Here is a 9,289-nt window from a genome sequence, read left to right on the forward strand (position 1 = left end):
CCCGCCACACCAACCAGCCCAAGAGCACATCTTTGGGGTGTGGGAGGAAACCCACGCAACCACAGGGAGAATGCACAAACTCCCACAGACACTGACCCAAAACCATGTATCTGCACAGCTAGCAGTGCTAGTCACTGAACTGTTGTGGTGCCCATCTGCTGGTCCAGTTTTAAGCACACACAATGCGAAGTACTAGGCCACTCTCGAAACATCCAAGAGCAGCCCACACATGACCCACCGTGTGCATGCCCCTCGTTAGACAACAAGGTGGACCGACACTCCTGCGGAGTAAAAGAGACAAAACATCAACATGTAGCATTAGATTGTCCCTTGAGCCCGCTCTACCATTCAATAAGGTCATGGCTGATCTTTTTGTAGAATTGGCTCCACTTATTTGCCTGTTCACCATAATCCTTAATTCCTTTACTGTTCAAAAATCTATCTATGCCTTAAAAACTTTCAACAAGATGGCCTCAACTGCTTCACTGGGCAAGGAATTCATGACCCTTCTGGTGAAGAAATTCCTCCTCAGTCCTAAATCTGCTTGGCCTTATTGAAAGGCTACGCCCCTGCTGCCTCCCTCCCCACCCACCCCCCAAAGTTGTAGTTTCAACCACCAGTAAAATAACCTCCTTGCTTCTAATCCCCTTCATAATCTTATATGTTTCTATAAGATCCCCCCCATTCTTCTGAATTCCACTGAGTATAGCCCCAGTCTACTTTGTCTCTCCTCATAAGCCAACCCTCCCAACTCTGAATCAACCTAGTGAATCTGCTCTGCATCCCCTCCAGTACCAGTATATTTTTTCTCAGTAAGGAGACCAAAACTGCGCATGGTACTCCAGGTGTGGCCTCACCAGTGCCTTTTACAGCTCCAACATAATGTCCCTGTTTTTTAAACTCCATTCCCTCGAGCAATGAAGGACACAATTCCATTTAATTAGCTGCTGCACCTGCAAACCAATTTTTTGTGATTCATGCACAAAAACACCCAGGTCCCTCTGCACAGCAGCATGCTGCAATTTTTTTACCATTTAAATAGTCCATTGTGCTGTTATTCTTACCACAATGTGAGTTCTGTGGGGGATATTAAGCGGCTTCAAGGTGATTTAGACAAGTTGTGAGTAAGCTAATCACATATGTTCACATCTTTCATATTTGCCAATATTGTACACCATCTGCCAGACCCTTGCCCACTCAAACTATCTATATTCCTCTGCATACTTTGTAGACTTGAGAGAGAAACAGATTGAAATGGTGTATGAGATGGGTTTAGATCAGTATGTTGAGGAAGCAATTAGGGAATATGTTCTCTTAGATTTTGTATTATGTAATGAGAAGGTGTTATCTTTTTGTACAGGGTGCTTTAGAAAAACAGTGACCATAACATGGTGAAATTCTTCATTTAGCGTGGAAAGTGAAGAAGTCTGATCTGAAAGTAGGGTCCTTAATCTAAACAAAGGAAACTACAAAGGTTTCAGGCACGAGTTGGCTAAGATAGATGAGAGAACTTTGTTAAAAAGCAGACCGGTGGATAGGCGATGGCTAATATTTAAGGAGCAAATGTATGCACTGCAACAGTTGTATATTCCTTCCTGGTGAAAAACACACAAAAATAGCTTAACAATAGCTCACAAAAGAAATTGAGAATGGTATTAGATCTAAAGAAATGTTTAACAAAAGGTGAAGAAAGCACATGGTATGCTTCATTGGGCATCAAGTATAAAAGTTGGCAAATTATGTTACAGCTGTATAAGACGTTGGTTAGATCACATCTGGAATATTGTGTTCAAATCTGGTCACTGCACTGCCAAAGGACATGGAGGCTTTGGAGAGTGTGCAGAAAAGGTTTACCAGGATGTTGCCTGGTATAGACAGTATTAGCTATGAGAAGAGATTGATTGATTAAACTGGGATTGTTCTCCCTGGAACGACAAAGGCTGAGGGGTGACCTGAAGGAGTTTATAAAATTGAGAGGTATAGATAGGGTGAACAGTTGGAAACTTTCTCCCCGGGTAGAAATGACAATTACAAGGAGACACAAGTTCAAGCTGAGGGGAAAGGTTCAGTGGGGAAAGGTTCAGTGGAGATGTGGATTTTACATGTTTTTACACACAGGGTGGCAGGGGCCTGGAATGCACTGCCAAGTGAGGTGGTTGAGGCAGTTAGCCACATCTATGACTTACGTTATGAACAAACAAGATATAGAGGGATATGAGTGGTTGGTTTAGATAGATAAACATGATCAGCACAGTCTTGGAGGACCAAAGGGCCTGTTCCTGTGCTGTACTGTTCTTTGTAGCAAGACTGAGGATTGGGGGAAGCTTAGTACTTAGTGGACAAAGAGATTTATCAAGAAAGGAAAAATAGAATGAGAGTAAACTTACAAGTAACATAAAAGCAGACTTCTCTAACTATGTAAAAAGAAAAAAGTTGGTGAAGACAAAGATAGATTCCTTACTATTCAAAGTTTATAATAGAGAGCAAAGGTAATTGCAGATCCGTTAATTAGTTCTGCCTGCATAGAGGAAGACACAAATAACTTCCCAGCAATCCTAAGGAATCAAGGATCTATTAAGAAGGAAGAAATCAGAATTACTAGAAAAATACTGCTGAAGAAATGAAAGGGGCTGAAAGCTGATGAATTTCTAGAGCCTGATAATCCACAAAGCAGAGTATTAAATGAGATGGCTGTGGGATGTGTTGGTTGTTATCTTCCAAAATTGTGTTAGTTAACAGTAAGCTGTAGGAATAAATGGGTCTTTGGCAGATGGTGACTAGAGGTGCCCCGCAGGGATCAGTGTTTGGGCCTCAGCTATTCACAATATACGTCAATGATCTGGATGATGGAACCAAAAGTAATATTTCCAATTTTGCTGACAACACACAACTTGGTGGGAATGTATCCATACAGTCCTGGTGGTGCAGAAGGTGGCTATTGAATCTGCACCAACTCTGTAAAAAGCATTTTAGCCAGGCCCACTCCTCCTGCCCTATCCCCATAAATCTGTACATTTACCAAGGCCAATCCACCTATCCTGCACATCTTTAGACAGTGGGAGCATCTGGAGGAAACCTGTGCAGATGTGGGGAGAATGTGCAGACAGTGACCCAAGCCGGGACTCAGAACCCAGGTCCCTGGCACTGTGGTAGTAGTGCTAACCACAGTGCCACCTAATAAGGTCTGTTTCATTATAAATATTGTCCTTTAGAATAACATCCGCAACAGCCCTAATGCCAAGTATCAGTGGATCAGATTTTAAGTGGTCTCTGGTGTACAATGTTAGCTGAATTACATTTTAATTATAGGGTCCAATGAACAAGAGCACTTGAATAATTTAGAAACAAAAGCATAACTTCTCCCATATATCAGTCCAGTACTTGGGTTACATTAGATATTAAAGCACCTAAAAAGATGGATGCTATTTTAGAAGTACCACATCCAATATTAGTCCTTTCTAGGATTAATAAAATATGGCAAAGTTGTTTCTTACTAAATTATGCAATGGTTTTAATAATGTAGTGATGTGTAAAATGGTCATGAATTGGACAATGTGAGAAGCAAACAAGGATGGCAAAGTCTACTGGTTCATTTTAATCCAAAGCTATCATTACTGCTTGCTTGTAACGCTTCACTTTATGGAGTAGGAACAATCATTTCACATATTATGCCTTTGGGAGAAGAATTATCAATAGCTTTTGCTTCGTGAACAATTGACTTGGACTGAATCCAACTGTGCTCAACTGGAGACAGACCTAGTGGGTATAATCTTTGGTGTAAAAGTTCATCATTATTTATATGGTCACCATTTCATGTTATTGACTGATCATTGATTCAACTCTATTTGAGCGATATAAAGGCACGCCACATTCGCTTCTAGCTGATTGTAAAGATTGGGCAGCATGGTGGCACAATGGTTAGCACTGCTGCCTCATAGAGCCAGGGACTCAGGTTCAATTTCCAGCTTGGTTCACTGAGTCACTTGAGTACAAAGAACAACACAGCACGGGAAACAGGCCCTTTGGCCCAATGAGCCCACGCCGCCGTTTTAACAATGTGCTTTTCCTCTTCCACCCTTGACCCATGTCTGTGCTTATGGCACCCACATTGGAAACCAGATTGAGGGGAGAATAATTTAGGGACAATTTGTTACACCAAAGAGTACATCTTTAGGGTGTGGGAGGAAACTGGAGCGCCCGGAGGAAACCCACGCAACCACAGGGAGAATGTGCAAACTCCCACAGATACGGGCCCAAATCCATGTTTCTGCATAGCTAACAGTGACAGTCACTGAGCTGTCGTGGTGCCCATCTGCTGGTCCAGTTTAAACGTACACAAACGATGCGAAGTACTAGGCTACTCTTGAAACACCCAAGAGCAGCCCACGCACGACCCACTGCGTGTATGCCCCTCGTTAGACAACAAGGTGGACTGACGCACCTGTGAAGTAAAAGAGAAAAACATCAACACATGTACCAGTTGCTTTGCAGGAACGTCCCGAAGCTCTGATCCTTATTTAAAAAAAGTCTCCTATATCCCTCCAACTCTATTTCGCTCATTGTCTAAGCACACCTTAAACAAATCTAGCATGCCTGCCTCCACCACCTTACTTGGCAGTGCATTCCATACCCCTACAACCTCCCTCTAGCATCCAAATTATACCTCATTCCCCCTCACCCCATGGCCCCTCATGCTATTTGTCTCCAATCTAGGAAAAAGCCTGCCACTGTTTACTCTATCTATACCCTTCATTATCTTATACACCTCTAGTAGATCCCCCCTCAATCTCTCTTTCTAAGGAAAACAGCCCCAATTTACCCAATCGTTCTGCATAACCCAGTCTTTCTATACCAGGCAGCAGCCTGGTAAACCTCCTCTGCACTCTCTCCAGGGTCTCCACATCCTTCCGGTAGTAAAGTGACCAGAACTGGACGCAGTATTCCAAATGCGATCTAACCAACGTTCTGTACAACTGCAGCATTAGACGCCAGCTCTTGTACTCTATACCCCATCCTATAAAGGCTAACATACCATAAGCTTTCTTTGCAACCTTCTCCACCTGTGTTGCCACCTTTAGAGAGTTGTGCACTTGCACTCCCAGGTCCCTCTGCATTGCTATACTCTTAATAGATCTACCCTTTATCATATAACTCCCCTCTACAATATTCCTTCCAAAATACATCACCTCTCATTTATCAGGATCAACTTCCATCTGCCATTTATCTGCCCAATACACCAGCCTATCTATAGCCTGCTATGTCACTTGACACTCCTCCTCACTGTCTGCCAATCCTGCCATCTTTGTGTCATCTGCAAACTTGCTGATCACACCATGTATGCCCTCTTCCAAGTCATTTATATACATTACAAATAGAAGAGGTCCCAGTACTGAGCCCTGCGGCACACCACTGGTGACAGACCTCCAGTTAGAAAAGGACTCTTCCATTACTACTCTGTCTCCTGTTATCTAGCCAGTTCTCAATCCAGTTAGATACCTGTCCTTGTATCCCATGAACCTTAACCTTTTCAACCAGCCAACCATGAGGGACTTTGTCAAACGCCTTACTGAAAGCCATGTAGCTGACATCAATGGTTCATCCTTTGTTGACCGTTTTTGTCACCTCCTCAAAAAATTCTGCCAGATTCATAAGGCACGCCTTCCCCTTAACAAAGCTATGCTGCGTATCCCTAATCAGATTGCAACGCTCCAAATGCGTATACATTCTATCCCTAAGAATTTTTTCAAACAACTTTCCTACCACTGTAAGTACCAGGGTTATCCCTACTACCCTTTTTAAACAGCAGTACCACATTCGCTATCCTCCAGTCCTCTGAGACCTCACCTGTGTCCAAAGAAGAGACAAAGATTTGCGTCAGAGGCCCAGCAATTTCATCTCTCGCCTCCCTAAGCAGCCTAGGATAAATGCCATCAGGCCCTGGAGATTTACCAGTTTTTATGCTGCCTAAAAACCCTAACACTTCCTCCCTCGTAATGGATATTTCCTTCAACTAATTTACAGCTCTCTCCAAGACAGTACAAGACACCACGACCTGCTCCTTCGTGAATACTGACGCAAAGTATTCATTCAGGATCTCCCCCATTCCCTCAGGCTCTAAGCACAGCTCCCCTCCTCCTTCCCTAAGAGGACCGATTTGCCCTCTAACCACCTTTTTGTTCGTAATATAGGAGTAAAATGCCTTCGGATTTTCCTTAATCCTATCTGCCAAAGCCATTTCATGCCCTCTTTTCGCTATTCTAACTCCCTTTTTGAGCTCCCTCCTACTCTCTCTATAGTCCTCCAGTCCTCTCTCCGTTCTCAGTTGCTTAGACCTAACATATGCCTCTCTTCTTCCTGACCAAGTCCTCAATATCCCCTGTAATCTACGGCTCTCTAATCCTTCCTTTTCCATCCTTCCTCTTAACTGGCACATGTACCAGCTACTTTAGGCGCACTTAGTTGCCCCTTAACGCAAATAGCGCTGCATCCAATGCAAGGTCTTTAATTACTTGTGTGTAAGGAGAAACCCCCGCGTCCCCATTCAAAATGGCTGGAGTGGTTTTGGCATTATGGAGAAACAACTCAGCAGTTATAGTCAATTACAGCAAATCAGTAACAAGAGACTTTTAATCTTTAATTGATATACATGTTTGACAATTAAATCCTTTTTTTTGCCCTTTCTCATTCAATGAAAAATTGACTCCTGCTAATCATTCGTGTGACATATCCCCATAGCTTGCCTTTGGTTTTTTTTAAAATGGAAAAAGTCTGGTCTTGTTCATCCTCCAGTGAAGGTCAATAAGCAGAATGGTTTGAGGTCTAGGCAAGGAAAAAAGTTAATCCAAAGCAGACAGGCTTCCCTTGAAGATCTGCAACTAATAACATTCTTGCAAGCTGTTCCAGAGAAGGAATGATTTTTTTCTAATCCGAGCATTTTAACTTCCACTACGTGTGTGAGACATTTGTATTCTCCCCGTGTCAGTGTGGGTTTCCTTCGGGTGCTCGGGTTTCTTCCCACAGTCCAAAGGTGAACAGGTTAGGTGGCTTGGCTATGCTAAATTGTCCCTTGGGACAAGCTAGGGTAAATGTTTGGGATTATGGGGATAGGACCTGGGGGGGATTGTGGTTGGTGCCGACGCAATGGACCACTGTAGGCATCTATGATTTTATGGTCACTAATCTTAATTGCACGCTGATGATATTTTATAGCTTAGGAATCAGTGTTATGCTAATGCCTTTGCATTATCACACTTACTGTTACCTATTGAGTAGATGCCACCTAGTAGTTTTGTTAATATTCTTTATTTTTCACTTATAGATCATTTACCTGTGACAGCTTCTCAAGTTGAGGCATATTAAAAACGGTCCTGTGATAGGAAGGTGATTGATATGGTATTGAAAGGACTGATACCTGGAACATATCGTCTGTATCCTGATTTGAAAGCTTGAGTTGACAGTGCCAGGTTAGTGTCTATTGTGCGGAATCCAAGTGCTCATTCCTTCTAATCTGCTTGGAGGAGTTCTTGAGCAACTAACAAAGGACATCATCCTGTTATAGTACCGATGAAGGAATTAGCACAGTTATTTTCCAGGGCTGGGTCTGGATGGCCAGATTGAAGAAAAAGTAGGAATGTCAAGCCTGCAACAAATACAAAATAAACTATCATTGTCTCCTTTACACCCTGGGGAATAGCCTAAAATGCCCTGGCAACAATTGCACAGTGTTCGCTGAGTCCGTTTGATGGTTACGTGTTCTTAATTATAATTGATGCATGCTCAAAGTGGCCAGAAGCCATTGCTAAACAAATTATTAAATACCTGATTAAATTTTTTGCAAGATTTGGTAACTCAGAACAGATTGTTAGTGATAAAGAATCACAGTTTACATTACAGCAGTTAAAGGATTGTCGCAAAGTAAATGGTATTCAGCATATAAGATCCCCATATATTATCATCCATCAACCAATGGATTAGCTGAAAGATTCATACAATCTTGGAAGCATTCTTTAAAAGCTTCCAGGGCACAAGGTTTATCATGCCATGTAAATAGCTTTTTGTCACCTTATGGAACCAGTACTCATGCGACTATCCAAAGTTCACCTGCATTACTTCTTTTAAAGAGAAAGTGGAGAACTATGTTTGTTATTACCTCCAGAAACATGAGTCAGTACAGCATCAACAACAATCTCAAGTTGCTAGATGAGAAGTGAGAACCAATGTTCATGTCAACAAGGAGATCAAGCGTTAGCTCATAATTATGTCACGAGTGAGAAATTAGTTCCAGCGTAGTTTTGTCAAAAAGAGGTCCAATTTCTTTCATAGTTCAAACCAAGGATGAACTGGTTTGACAACACCATGTCATCTCAAAATGAGTTCTCAGAATCATCTCCAGAAGTACCAACTTCTTTAATACCCAGTGTTGTGAATACTTCTACTGAAGACTTAGTTGAATCTGATTTGCCTGGTAATTGTTTGTTTTACTATATTATGTAAGAATGATGCAGAATTAGTTCCAAGAAATATCTACAGATTCCAAATCATACTTATAGGGTGAAAAATAACCTAATTCCAGAATGTCATATACAACGAAAGAGAAACAAATGTCCTTCTGATCAATGTTCTTACTTTGTAATAATAAAATGATGCAACTATGTCTGGAATACTGTTGTAGTAAATTGTCATGACCACAGAAGGGGGAGGGATGTTATATATTTACATGGTTGCATGATTTAAGATGATGTCATGATTTAATGTCATTGGAATGTGCCAGAGGCTCCCTGCTTTAGTTACATTTTTTACTCTGCACGGGTAACAGCTCCTACAATAAACCTGTTGTTATTTTGAATCCCTGTGTACAAACCATGAGGAGTACTGGAAAGAGATGGAGAATCTGGTGCAACAACAATAATCTCTCCCTCAATGTCAACAAAACAAAGGAACCAGTTACCAGCAGTGTACCACAGGGATCAGTGCTGGGTCCTCAGCTATTTCTGATTTTTATCAATGACTTGGAAGAAGGGGCTGAAGGGTGGGTTGGTAAATTTGCTGAAGACACCAAGACTGGTGGAGTTGTGGATGAGGTGAAGGGCTCTTGTAGACTGCAAAGAGACACTGATAGTGGCAGATGAAGTTTAACCCTGATAAGTGAGATGATTCATTTTGGTAGAACAAACTTGAATGCAGATTACAGGGTCAACAGCAACATGGAGGAACAGACATCTTGGGGTTCATATGCACAGATCTCTGAAGGTTGCCACTCAAGTGGATAGAGCCATGAAGAAGGCATATA

Source organism: Carcharhinus amblyrhynchos, chromosome 2 (assembly GCF_965287045.1).
Source record: "Carcharhinus amblyrhynchos chromosome 2, sCarAmb.v2.hapA, whole genome shotgun sequence".
Taxonomy (NCBI): Eukaryota; Metazoa; Chordata; class Chondrichthyes; order Carcharhiniformes; family Carcharhinidae; genus Carcharhinus; species Carcharhinus amblyrhynchos.